The 13,164-nt window shown below is 33.3% G+C and overlaps 1 protein-coding gene across 1 annotated transcript in view; it reads right to left on the bottom strand.

The window, feature by feature from the left end:
• Positions 1-13,164, bottom strand: part of LOC108972139 (neurobeachin-like protein 1) — a 70,698-nt gene that overhangs the window by 4,606 nt on the left and 52,928 nt on the right. The window lies entirely within an intron of this gene.

Below are 13,164 nucleotides of genomic sequence, written 5' to 3' on the forward strand. Positions count from 1 at the left end.
AAAAAAAAAAAAAAAAAAAAAAGCAATGAAAATGCACAAACCAATTCAAACATTTTGCTTGGCAATTTACAGAACCATTAAGCAAACAAAGACTTGCATACATGCAAGTGATGGGGACCCTGCAGAGAGAAGCCGCTGCCGCCGCCGGTGAAGTGAGCTGAAAGTTTGTCGAGGATATGCGCTCAAAGATCTCATCAAAGTGTATGTGATTCGTAGCGGTACTTATGGAAAAAGTTTCACATTTCAAGTATGTTGTGTCTTCACATTGACTGTGCCACTTGTAGCTTTAAGAGTGAGTACCGATATCCTGATGGCATCGTCATTCATTCCTACCACTACCATATCAAGCAATAGCACAGATCTCGCGTAGAATAATCTTACCAAGGACTGCTATAGACAGTTACTGATAACGTTGCTAAAAGATTGAGTTTAATTGTGTTCCAGAATGTGATAGAATTTTCGTGAATTTTAGAAATTTGTAGAGTTTGTTGTCCCAGAAAGTAGGATGTCATAAAAGTAATACCCTAAGGTCTTAATCGGATGTTGACATACACACGATAGTAAGAGAAGTATACTTCCATTAAACCATTATCGAAACTTAAAAGTATAAATGAGGAAAGAACTGAAAACCCCTCGATGTGAAGTCACGACTCTTTAAATTGACAGTAACCTTTGACACTAAAGACAACAAAGATACTGAGGGAATTTTTAAGCGTCAGCGATTTCTATGATTATTATTATATATTATGCTCTTTAACTTATTTAATATTGGGTAGCCGAAAAAGTCTTTTCGTATTTTGTTAATACATATATATGATTGCAGTCGTATATCTCCAGTTTTTGATATCGTTTCGCAGATGGACGGCATACATATATATATATGAAAGTACATAAGAAACGTTTGCGATATAAACTTAAACAAAAGTTTACGATCACTTGTGAATGTCTAGGTTGACGAGCCTGCACTCACTAGTATGCACCGGTTACACAATAGCAGTAGGCATCTACATTTCTAATTGACAACTTGATTAAGACGAACCGAAAAGAGCAGCAACAGCAGCAGCAATTGCCGGTAGGCCGGTTGGACCTGACAGTCAAAAGAGCACAACGGAACGCCAACAAAAGAAAGGAAGATCAAAAAAAAAAAAAAAAAGACGTGAGAAACTCGGTGTGATTGAATGATTGCACACACATACAACGGCACATAGTCACATTCAAACAAGTCATGCATGACACTTATCAGCACATACACACATACAGATGTATGCAGCTAAATGCCACTTAGATAAACCAGCTGACACGCGAGATTTTTAAGATTTACAACTTGATGAGACTTGAGTCGGCTGCCGCGCGAACGATCAGTCGGTCGGTTGGTCGGTTGGTCGATTGGTCGTTTGGTCAGTTGGCCGCAAACACTGTGCCGTAACACACTATAATCACGAATGCATGTATGTGAGCGTATGGCTGTGTGTGTTTGTGTTCGCATTCAGGTGGCCACGGCAGACTTTCAGTTACGACTGGATGCGGTTGGTTTGGCCACCAGCAACAATGCCACCTTCACAGTTATGCCAGCGATTGCATGTCAAACATTTAGCACACACCTCACACAGCATATATGCACATGCACACATATACATGCATAAGTGACTTAAATACTTGTTAATATAATCAAATACAATTGACCGCATGTCAATTTGTACAGAAGTAAGGATAATTTTTTTGTAGAAAATCATTGAATTTTTCATTAAATCATACGCAATTGAGCCTACAAGATGCGCACACATACTTATGCACCAATTTTTAAGTTTTTTCTTGCAAAAGGAGGATGAGTACCACTTTTGTGTAATGCTTTGAGAGGTTTGCTGGAATAGCGGTTATAAAAAAAAAATAATAATAATTTTAGCGGTGTTAACTGGTTTTATAATAATGCCTCAACTGATAACATGTGTATATATGTCGCGTTCATTTTTTGTGCTTACTTAATTAATTGCACTTACTTAATGGAGGTGAGCGCTTTTAATCAGCTCAACTGTCAAATGTCATTAAAACATGCACATACATACATATGTGTATATATAAARTATATGAATATGTGCTATATTTTATAAGCGATTATTTCCTGTTGCAAAATGCATAGAGCTGCTAATTTTGTTCGCTGGAGATAACGTTTATTTGATTAAACACTTTAAATATTTACTTACGGATGTAGCTACAGTAGAGTGCTCGGACTTTGAACGTAGGCATACCTCTTTATTTATCTAGAGTAAAAAAAGCGCTCGCTATCCTTGCCTTAGACAACTGACTTTAATTAGCATTTAGTATAGTCAAATTTGTATGTCATTTCACCCAAACGTTCTCAGTTATTGGTCTCATAATGACGTTGACGACGAAAGGGTATAAAAGTATCCTTATCTTGATTTTGATCAATTAGTTTGTATGACAGCTATGCGCTGTGCGCCAATATCGGCGGTTTCGACAAATGAGCAGCTTCTTGGGGATAAAAAAAAAATCAGAATTACATCTTTACAACTGACGCACATGATATGGCTAAATCGACTCAGGCCGACGCATTGATCATTTGTATATCAAACATGACCCACTAAACACTAATTGACGTATGGAGATCAAACTTCACACGAAATTGATAAAGGTTGTTCCATTTTGTTTGCTTTCTTCGTGTTACAAACTTCGCAGCAAATTTGATGTACCCTGTGAAGGGTATAAAAATCATATATTTTTTTCTCATTGATTTGGGAGTGCTATTCTCTCACCTTAATTGGTTACATGGATTTACGGGTTTCAAAAAATGGATTCTTTTTATTGTATTATTAAATAAGACAGAATATTGTCCCAAATTTTCAAGTTGATCAGAGTAATAGGTTCGGAGATACAGCCTTGAGAACTTGTGCGCTCGAGTGCGCTGTCTTTAAACGCATTTTGGTCGAAACTGTGTCGGTTGGCAAGATTTCTCGTTAACTGCTCGGCCGATCTCAATTACAACTATTTGAAAAAAAAAAAAAAATCGCGAATTTTTCACTGACATTTTTGTTTTTTTGTTGTAAAAATGTTTGCCAAAAATCCAAATTTCAGTTTTTTTTCTTTCGTCCAAGTTGTAAGTTAAGGTTTTAATTAAAGCGTGTATTTTTTTACTTTAGGCAATGTTGTAAAGAGTTATCCTGCTAACTCAGGCGAATATTTTTCCGAGGGGTCACCGGAAATGGCATCGCAATGGCCGAGTTTAAAATATTTTTTCCAAAAAATTCAGAATTTCCTTGTAAATAGTGTATGTTTGTAACAATAAAAAATTTTATAAAATAGTTGTTTTTTTTATATAAGAAAAAAATTGTCGAAAAAATAATGTTTTTAACCCGAGGGAACCCATGTAAATTCTTAATATACCCTGTGCAGGGTATAAAAATCGTTTATTTGTATCTCATTGATTTGGGAATGATATTTGCCCTGATCATTTTTCAAAAATTTAGTTTTAGGGAATTGAACAAATGCATTATTTAAATAAACTATCTTAATCAAACGACGATAAGACAGAAAGACATGAAATCACTTTCAATGAAGTATCTTTATTAGATCTTATTTAATTGAAACAGAATAACTTCGCCGAGAAGTAAAGTTTTGAATAGTATAGTTAAAACATAGCGAGTAGAGGATTGGCAAATCGAACACGGTTTTTAATTGAACGGCATTTGGTATAGTGTGTATTGAGCAGAGTCAAATGTAAACCCAAAATATATATTTTGTTCATAGGAAAACTTTTGAGTGCTAAAGTGGTGATTAACCGCGATTTAATGGTTCTATTTTTGCTGCAGTATTTTTCTTATTAAAAAAAAAGGGTTCTAATCCAATATCAAAGGTGTCCAAAAGGAATATCTGAAAGAAACGAACTCTGACTCTTTTAATTTGGTACACCATTGAAATCAACGATTTCTGGAGAGTCATTACATTCTTTATTTCTTCAATCACTGCCTGATTACTTACGAAATGCGACCTTTGACTTTTGCAGCGACTGCCGAACGGATATGGTCAGGGTAAAAGGGTTTGAACCTCCTTGATCGCGCTGACTTATCATTTAGTTTATTCTTTCGCTTAACCAAAAAGATGCTTGTCGTATTTCATTTTTTTTATGGGCAGCGAACTTTTAATTTCTTGATAACACTATAGCTGTCACGTTAGATTCTGCCTCCGATTTCAAAGCTAATGCTGTTGTTCGTGTTTTAAATGAAACCATGAGATTTTTTGTCACGAGACTTTTCAATTAGAATTTCAAATTTAATTCGTGTGTGTAAAAAAAATTAACCCAAGTATATATGACTGCAAATAGATTCTTTAAATAATATTTCAAATAATTTTTGACGATTTTTTTGTAATATTATATACACGCGATACACTTGATTGATTATTTCCGGGGCTTTTCCAGAGTTCACGGAGGTATGTACATAACCATGTATGTTTGCATATACATATACTTAAAGGGTCTGTGATAATTTATGCGAAAAAAAATCATTCTACATAAAAGTGATAACGAATATTTGTTTCACAGATACTTACATAGCAAGCATGATTTTTAAAAAGATCTTCTACGCATTAAAATTCTCTAAAGTGGATCACCAATAGAATTACATCACTCCAACAAATTGTCAGGTTACCCAACAAACGTCCAAATATAAACATTATACTTTGCCAAATAAAGGGTTTCCTATACAACAATTTCATTTTGTTCCATCAGTTAAAATATATCAGAATATATCACCATAGAGTGATATATATATATGTCTTATAGTGGTCCGATATGGGCGGTGTCGACAAATAAACAACTTTCTGTGAAAATATCTCAAGAACAGAAGCACTAGTTAGCGTATATACAGACAGAAAGACATGGCTAAATCGCCTCAGTTGTTGTTGTCAATAAAAGCGCCCATTACAGGGTTTAAAAGAGATATATGAAAATCCGCGAAAGCATTAAGTTTAATAAAACTCCAGATTTTGCGTGGTAGGCCATGCAACTAAGCTTACTGGGTGCATGAAAATATTCATATTTTAATTTTTTATATGAACCAGCGCATATGTATGCCTGTACATTTGCATGTATGGGTATTTCCAATATACATTTAAATTTCATAATTATTTATTAATGGGATGACGACAATGAGGCCGGCGGCGCGTCCAACCATAATGAGATTGACGGCTGTGATGCAAGGGCGCAACATTGCGGAGGAAGTGACCGCTGGCATTTATACAGACTAAATACTAGAAATATTTTGTGATAAGAATTAAATTATAAATCTTAAATAATTCCAGACAAACGGGAGGGGAAATTTTTAATTAAAATCATTTAAGAAATAAAAATGTTTTCAAACTAAAATTTATATGCAATCAAAATAGATCTGGCTATGAGATAGAAACATTTATCCTCATTAGGAATATTAACAATTTAAAAGTAACAGCCTACGAAATGTTGACTTGGATGCAGAAACCTAGATATGTATAGTTAAGAGACCGTTTTGAAATGTTTATATTATATAAAAGATCATGAAGAAAAATTGGGAGTTTTTTAGACGCCATCTACCGGTAGTAACCAGAAGAGTTGAGAAAAAGCGCTGGAGTAAAACCTTCAAGACTCAGAATGAAAGAAATATAACTGTTTCGCCAAGCTGCCGGTTCGATGCACCCACTATTTATTACTTCTTAACGTTTTCAATGGAGTAATGCTGAAGAATCGATTGAAATCAAGTGTGAATTCAATAAATTTGCGCAGTTCACTTCGAAACGATGGCACTTGCCACTGGCGAGATAACGAACAAGTGCGTTCGGTATGCAAGCACACCATATCAAACATGCATATGTATTAATGATTTTTTCTTAATACAAAATGATAATTATAATTTCAATATATATCTATGTATTTGTGTCAGTGTGCTTCACAGGCAGGCGTTCGTTTTTATTGAGCCACTGATATGCTCGTAATACGTAAATTCACATATTTCAGCACACAATACGCGTTCGATTGACTTGAAAATGTAGGAGAAGCCAATAAAAACAACAAAAAAAAAGAAGAAATTATCGACAGCTGAAGCCAATGTACCGACGCGATCGATGATAAAGTCAATTGTCGCACGACTTACGCGCATACGAAAGTCCAGCATGCATTACGGAGTGACTTATCTGTGCCGGATCGCGAGACGTGGCACGAACGAGGAAAACACGCGACGTGAAAAGTGTAATTTCTTCCATTACGATGGGCGATTCACTTTCAGTTACTGACAATTGAGTCAATTTTATTGCTAAAAGTATAAATATTGACTTTAGGGTTTTTCACTTTGCTTAATTTTCCAAAGAAATTAGAGCTTTTGAGAGAAAGTCTGGCAGATGAACTCGTAAACACCGAACAATGGATACTTTATTGTTAATTTTGTTAAAAATGTTAAAAAATTGATGCCGGTTTATACAGTTTCTTAAAAAAATACTTTTATATTCTGCAAGAGGAGCCTTTGCTTCGACCATATTGTCTACCAAAAAGCACTAGCGGTAGCCACCATTTATCACATTTTTAATTATCTGATAAAAATACTATCAAGTAAATACCAAATGCGTTAACTGTCAAGAGAGTGTGAAGTGTGAACAGTTTTAATTCAAATATTTAGTGACTAAGCACATAAGGAAAGTCACCAGCTCGTTGTCAGGGCTGAGTTGTCTATCTTTATTTATTGGCTTATTTAATGTGTGAAGTGTGCATGAATAAATCATTCAGCTGAATTCTACTCCATTTATTTTCTGTTAATTTTTTATGAATATTATTTTTATATATTATTTTTGACTATTGGTAGCACACATTTTAGGCGCGACGTCATTCTAATTTTCGGAACCTATTACCAGGCTGCTAAGTGTAAAGCCACGTATCCGTTTAATCGATCACGTTTAACATTTGTAATTTAAATAAGGACAGTTGTAAATACAACCTGACAACATGATGATTGTCGAACTAAAATAGACACTTACGAAAAGTGGTTGTAAAGCGCATACTAATTAATAGACATATGTATGCAAAATGTTAACCAGGTAGATAAATATGTATTTATAACAATATGGTATATGGTATAGCAGAACTACATATGTGTATTAGCTATTAGTTATTTAGCATATATGTACGTATTTATATACTGGTACTTAACGATGAATTTAAAAGTAACAATTTAAAGAGCTTAAATATTTGGTATTGGCAACGCAACGTTTGGTCGTGCGAGCTTTTGCTATGCCACTCTACCAAGGGGAATCATGCTAATGCAAAGCCCAAAATTTTGATACAACTTTATCAGAAATATACCTACGAATGGTATAAAGCCTCCAAAGACGGTCGAGATATCGTTGAAGACATTCCTCGTTCTGGAAGACATTAGACCTCTTTGACTTATGAAAATATTAAAAAAGAGATGGACATGGTGTTTGAAAATCGTCGGGCAAGTGTTAAAGAGGTGGATATTTAGGGTAAGAAACGTGTCCCTGCTCAAGTCGTACCGATAAAGCTTAATTTTTTTTAAAAACGAGTACCGTAAATAGCTCCGTAATAGCGTAATGAATACCTTATATCAACCAATGTATTCACCAAATTTGGCTCTGCGTGGTTTTTTCTTGTGCCCGAAACTAAAATTGACGGAACCCGTTTTCAGTCACTCGAAGAAATAAAACACAATTCGCTGAATATAACGAAGGCAACCCCAAAAGTGCTTGTGAAAAGTGTATCAGGAACTGGAAAATCGTTGGCATAAGTGTATTACATTTGGTGGCGATTACTTTGAAGGCGGTAAAATAAATATTGATGAATAATTAAATATTTTGGGTTCTATTTATATATATTATATTAAACTAACAACGTGAGTTAAGTACTAATACGGATATCAAGTAGATAGTGTTTTGTTGATAAAAGGCAGGATCACACTTACAAAGTATATTTGAGTAATCATATGAGTAATTCAATAACTAAATCAAGAATAGTCAACAATGTGTAACTACGCGTATGCTAAAATACAGTTTGAGAAACAAAAGCATATAATTATCTGTTAGTGTTATAGTATGGACGACACAAGTACTTATGCTCGTGTACAGTTCTTAAAATTACTTAAGAATTAACAAAATAACCAATTTCGGATGAAAATGGAATTTCATTTACGATATATATATATATACATCATGCATGTACATTCGTATGCTTGTATGAATGTACATTTTTACGACGGGTGAGTAAATTAATTTTGTGTTACCATATTGCAAAAGCTGTCTCTTCGATTGATATCGGTTAATAACTGTCTGGGTTATGAGTAATGTTACAAAAAAGCGGTGTCTTTTGAGAATTTCCTACGAAGTTGACGAATTTGTAATCAAGCGAAGAACTTTACAAATCAATTATTTTTAAGACAAAAAACATAAAAAGCCAAAAATGATAACAAAATTAATACAAGAAATCTGAATCTTATAGCAGCCAACTGTTATAAGATACTCAAGGCTTATTATCATATCGCAAGTACTTATGCATGATTGTACAGCAAAAAGAGCAAAAGAATGCTGGCACTGAATGGCCTCAATGAAATTACTACGTACTACGTTGAGGCAGCTGATATGGAGGAAGCCAAGTGAACACGTGATATCAAGTGTATTCTGACTATTAATTCAAGTGACCACTCTTATGCAAAACATAGCCTATCACATACTATGCTGTGTTTATCTAAGAAAATATCTCCATCACACCACTCGCATACGGGAAACTAGGAGCGAGCGGTCGAAGGTGCAGCCTTAAAGTCACACGGCTGTTCAGTTTTTGTGGCGTGTAGACCATGTAGGAAAAATGCAGCAAGCATTAAACAAATTAGTGAAAGTTAGGAATTCTCAAGGTCACAAAATTTTCGACAAGTTTGGATATGAAATCACTCAATTTTACTTCGAAAAGAAGGAAGACAAGGTTTAATACCAAAAAACAAGAAAATTGTGTTTAATCCAAATGGTTAGCATTAAAAATTTAAAAAGTAATTTTTGATTGCAAAATCGGAATTAAAAATTAATTTTTTTAGGTTTTATTAACATTGTTTTTTGTTAATTTTTCAATTTTACTTTTTTTTACAATTCGACATTTGGAAATAAAACTTAAAAAGTTATTTTTAATTGCAAAATCGGAATTAAAAATTGAAAATTAATTTTTTTTGTAATATTTTTTTAACATTCTTTGTTTTTTAATTTACAATTTTAATTTTGTCTGTCGATACGGTATTTGGAAAAAAATTTAAAAAGTAATTTTTATTTGCAAAATCGGAATTAAAAATTAAATTTTTTAATTATTATTTTTTTGTAATTTTTTTTTTAAATTTATTTGAGATTAGAAAATTATTTTTAACTAAGATCCTCTGGATTTTAAAAAAAACTTTTATTTGCAACTTTGCCGTAGGCATATACATACGAGTGCGTTGCGCGTATATTAGAAATAATTCGACGATAGTGAAATAAATTTCTTCAACACTTTATTTTTATAGCCACCAAAACAAAATTATAAAAAATAGTGTTATATAACGGTCCGAATTAAATTAAGACAACAAAGTACAAAGGAGTACATACAACTGCCCATTTATGAATGTGAATCAGGCATAGGTGACTATATCGATGCGTTTGTGTTCGTCACATTCCATTCTTAATCATATCGCCGGAACTGTTCACCGTTGTCGGCATTACTCGCGCCCCTTTGGCGCCAAATATATATATTCCCGTTATATGTTCCATATATACATATCTATATGCATGCATGTAGGTGTGTGTATAATTTATACCGTGGCGCAAGAATTTAAGTCGCAGTAGAGAAAATTTGCTTAATCCACTTGTCCGACGACTCATATATTTTTGGATAGTAATTTGTTTGATTAATTTATTGAATTTGCCGTGAGAAATGCTAACTTGAGTGAGGCTGGCGCGTAGGCTGCTGCTTCCTCTACTAATACTATTGCGCCGATGTGGGTACACTACGCCATGCCCTTCAGTGCGTCGCGTTGCCCAACGCATTCGAACAATCGAGTTTGCTTTAGCTCTCAGTTGAGCTTTAAAAATGCGACGCACAAGTTAAATTGCCAAAAGCAAAATAAAAATCAAATCAAATTTTTGATGGCAAGTCAAATATAGTATACTTATATACTTACATACACACATATGTATGTATATGTGTGTATATGCTTGCACTCAAAGTCACACTAATCAAGAAATTTTGCATATTGATAAGACAGGCCCACTTCTGCTGCCAGCCCATATGCATATGTATGTGTGTGCATTGTGAACAATGATTTCCTTTAGTTTGTTTGTGTGTTTGTATTTAGGCTTATAAATTAATTTCAATTTTGATAAATTTATTTATGATGCCAGATTACTGGGGGTATATTAGAAAAGATCTGCGTTAAAAAAACGAAATTCGTACATCAACATACATAAATATTTGTATATCAGCGAGTATATCAATTCATTTATTACCATTTAATTGGCCACAGGGGCGCGTCAGTGGCCAGCGCTCGTTAATTGTACTACATACATACATATTTATAACGGCAAAAAAGGTGACGACGGGCAGAAATGTGTGTATATACCAGATAATTAATAATAAGACACTTGTTGTGTGCATAAATTAAAATATATATGTATGCAAAATAATTTTATTGGCATCGCTACTTCCACGGAATTTTACTGTCCCATTCTCACATGATCCAAATATGTTATTTATTACTGTTACTTTTTTTGTTTTAAAAATAATATAAATTTAGTGAAGTCTGTTTTTTTTTACTTTTTTATACTCTTGCAACCTGTTGCTACAGAGTATAGTAGTTTTGTTCACCGAACGGTTGTACGTATCACCTAAAACTAAACGATATAGATAAACCGTCACATATACATATACATAAATGATCAGTTGAAATTTGGATGACTGTCTGCCCGTTGCCCGAGATGGTATTCGAAGGCTTTATGGGAGCCGGGGTAAAAACTGGACGATGGACGTGACAACGCCCATTTTTTGGTGAAATGAGATATCTCGAAACCAGAGGAAGTAATTAATATAACCTTACGAACAAAAATTTCTCAAATCAAATGAATACTTCTCTGAGCCTCCATATACCTAATATGAACATTTTCAAATATTCGGTTGACTTTCTGCCGAATATATCGGCAAATATTTGAGTTATCTCAATGATTTTGAATTTGAATGCGTATTTTACTTAGTGTATTGTTGTGCCTCAAATATATTAAGCGAAGACTTGACCCAGCCCCTATATAACTAATATCAGGATTTTCGATCATCCGACTGGCTTTACTTCATGTGACTGGTGTAAGCTACCTTAATAAAACCCAGGCAACATTTTATTAGTATGTTGCTTGATAATAGTTAATAGATAAAATCAGGTCGATACTACCCTAACTCCTTTATGCACTCATGACCACACAAACCTTACCATTATACTTTCTTATTTTTTTTTCAGACTTTTTCGTTCGTTCGAAATTTTCTTCAATTTTGTATTTTTTTTAATGTTTTTAGTAAGCAAATGTAAACTAAGTTATATTATCTAATTATAAATATAGTTTTTAATTTATTATGTTCAATGAGTAAAACACAAATTAACTTTTATGTGCTTAAATAAAATAAAAATATAATTTCGAGCTCATTTTGTAAAGCTCACTATCTTTTATCTATGGCTGAATGTGCTTTGTTTTTAATTTTTGATATTTTCGATTAATAACGTGTCATTAACTTATTTCTATACCTCAATAAATACCCCTATAAAGTGTAGGTAGTCAAATTTGAACAATATTTTAAAATTTTGAGTGGTAATTTTTGCGTGTGAGTGTACTACATATGTGACCTGGTCTACGGAAAGGGGGCTTAGATGTCAAAAAATCAATTTTCACTTTGTAGTTGATTCGGATGGAAGATGAGATGCTTTTTTTTAACAGCTGTTTCCCAGAAAACTAGTTTTCGCACGTTAGCTTCCTTTTCGTAGACCAGGTCACAAATAATGATTTTCGATTTTCTAAGACATCTTACGGTGAATATGTCGGTCAGTGTATAAGTTATATAGATTATATATATATTATATAAAATTGCTTAGTTTTCGATCCTCTGATTGGCATTTTACACCTTAAGGGGTATTCTAGTCTGGAAATTTGAAAAAATCGAAAACTTTTTTTTTTCATAATTCGATAGTTTTGTAATTCAAAAATATCTCCCTAAAAGGAGTTTTCAAAACTCAAATTATTTTCAAAGTTATAGCCATTTTAGTGATGTGGCAACTAGACTGGTTGAGCGAACTATCTATCAATAGTATCTATTACGCTTCCCAAAACTTAACGTAAAACTTTAAACGCATTTTTCTCAAAACACCTTTTTTTGATGCTGTAGCCACAATATCTAAAGTTGTAATCAGTCGATTTATTTGAAATTTGGCATGAATATTCTTTAAATATATCTCTATCACTAGAAGCAACAAAAAATAAAAATTTGAAATTTATAATATTTTGAAAAAAATCGACAAAATTGAAAAATTTGTGAAAAAAATGAATCTTTTTTGTTTTGAGTGGCCGCCATTTTATGAAATATTTTTTTTAGTTTTGCTTTTTCATGACATTGCAACATTCGTACTCATTAGGAAACTGTCATTTGTCACACGGCCTCTTTTTCCCTCCTTGAAAAAATTTTTTTTTTTTTAAGTTTAATAAACAAATGATAAAAAAATGGATAATAAAATATCTCGAGCTTCTTTTTTATTAATTGTTGAAAAAAACTCGAAATTCGAGCTTCTAGACTAGAATACCCCCTTAAGGTATTTCTTTGTCTTTGATTTTTTCAAGTTGCAAGAATATAAAATCCGGTTGCACCCGAACTTAGCCTTTCCTTACTTGTTCTTGTTTTAAATTATAGCTGGTAAGCAGAAAATAAAAAAATAAGTAGTTAAGAGCTTATCGTATATGTTACTTAGCTCACACACCTGATGATATTGTGAAGAATATTTTTTTTGATTTTTTTTTTCTTTCGGTGACGTCAACTAAGTCGTCATCAAAAGTGGGGTCACTCATCCGAGGCTGTTGTTGGGTTTTCATTGGGGTGGTTTTTTACGTGGCGGGTCCCAAACCCAGCGCACA

The sequence above is a fragment of the Bactrocera latifrons genome, unplaced genomic scaffold (assembly GCF_001853355.1).
Source record: "Bactrocera latifrons isolate USDA-ARS-PBARC rearing strain unplaced genomic scaffold, ASM185335v1 scaffold_380, whole genome shotgun sequence".
Classification (NCBI taxonomy): Eukaryota; Metazoa; Arthropoda; class Insecta; order Diptera; family Tephritidae; genus Bactrocera; species Bactrocera latifrons.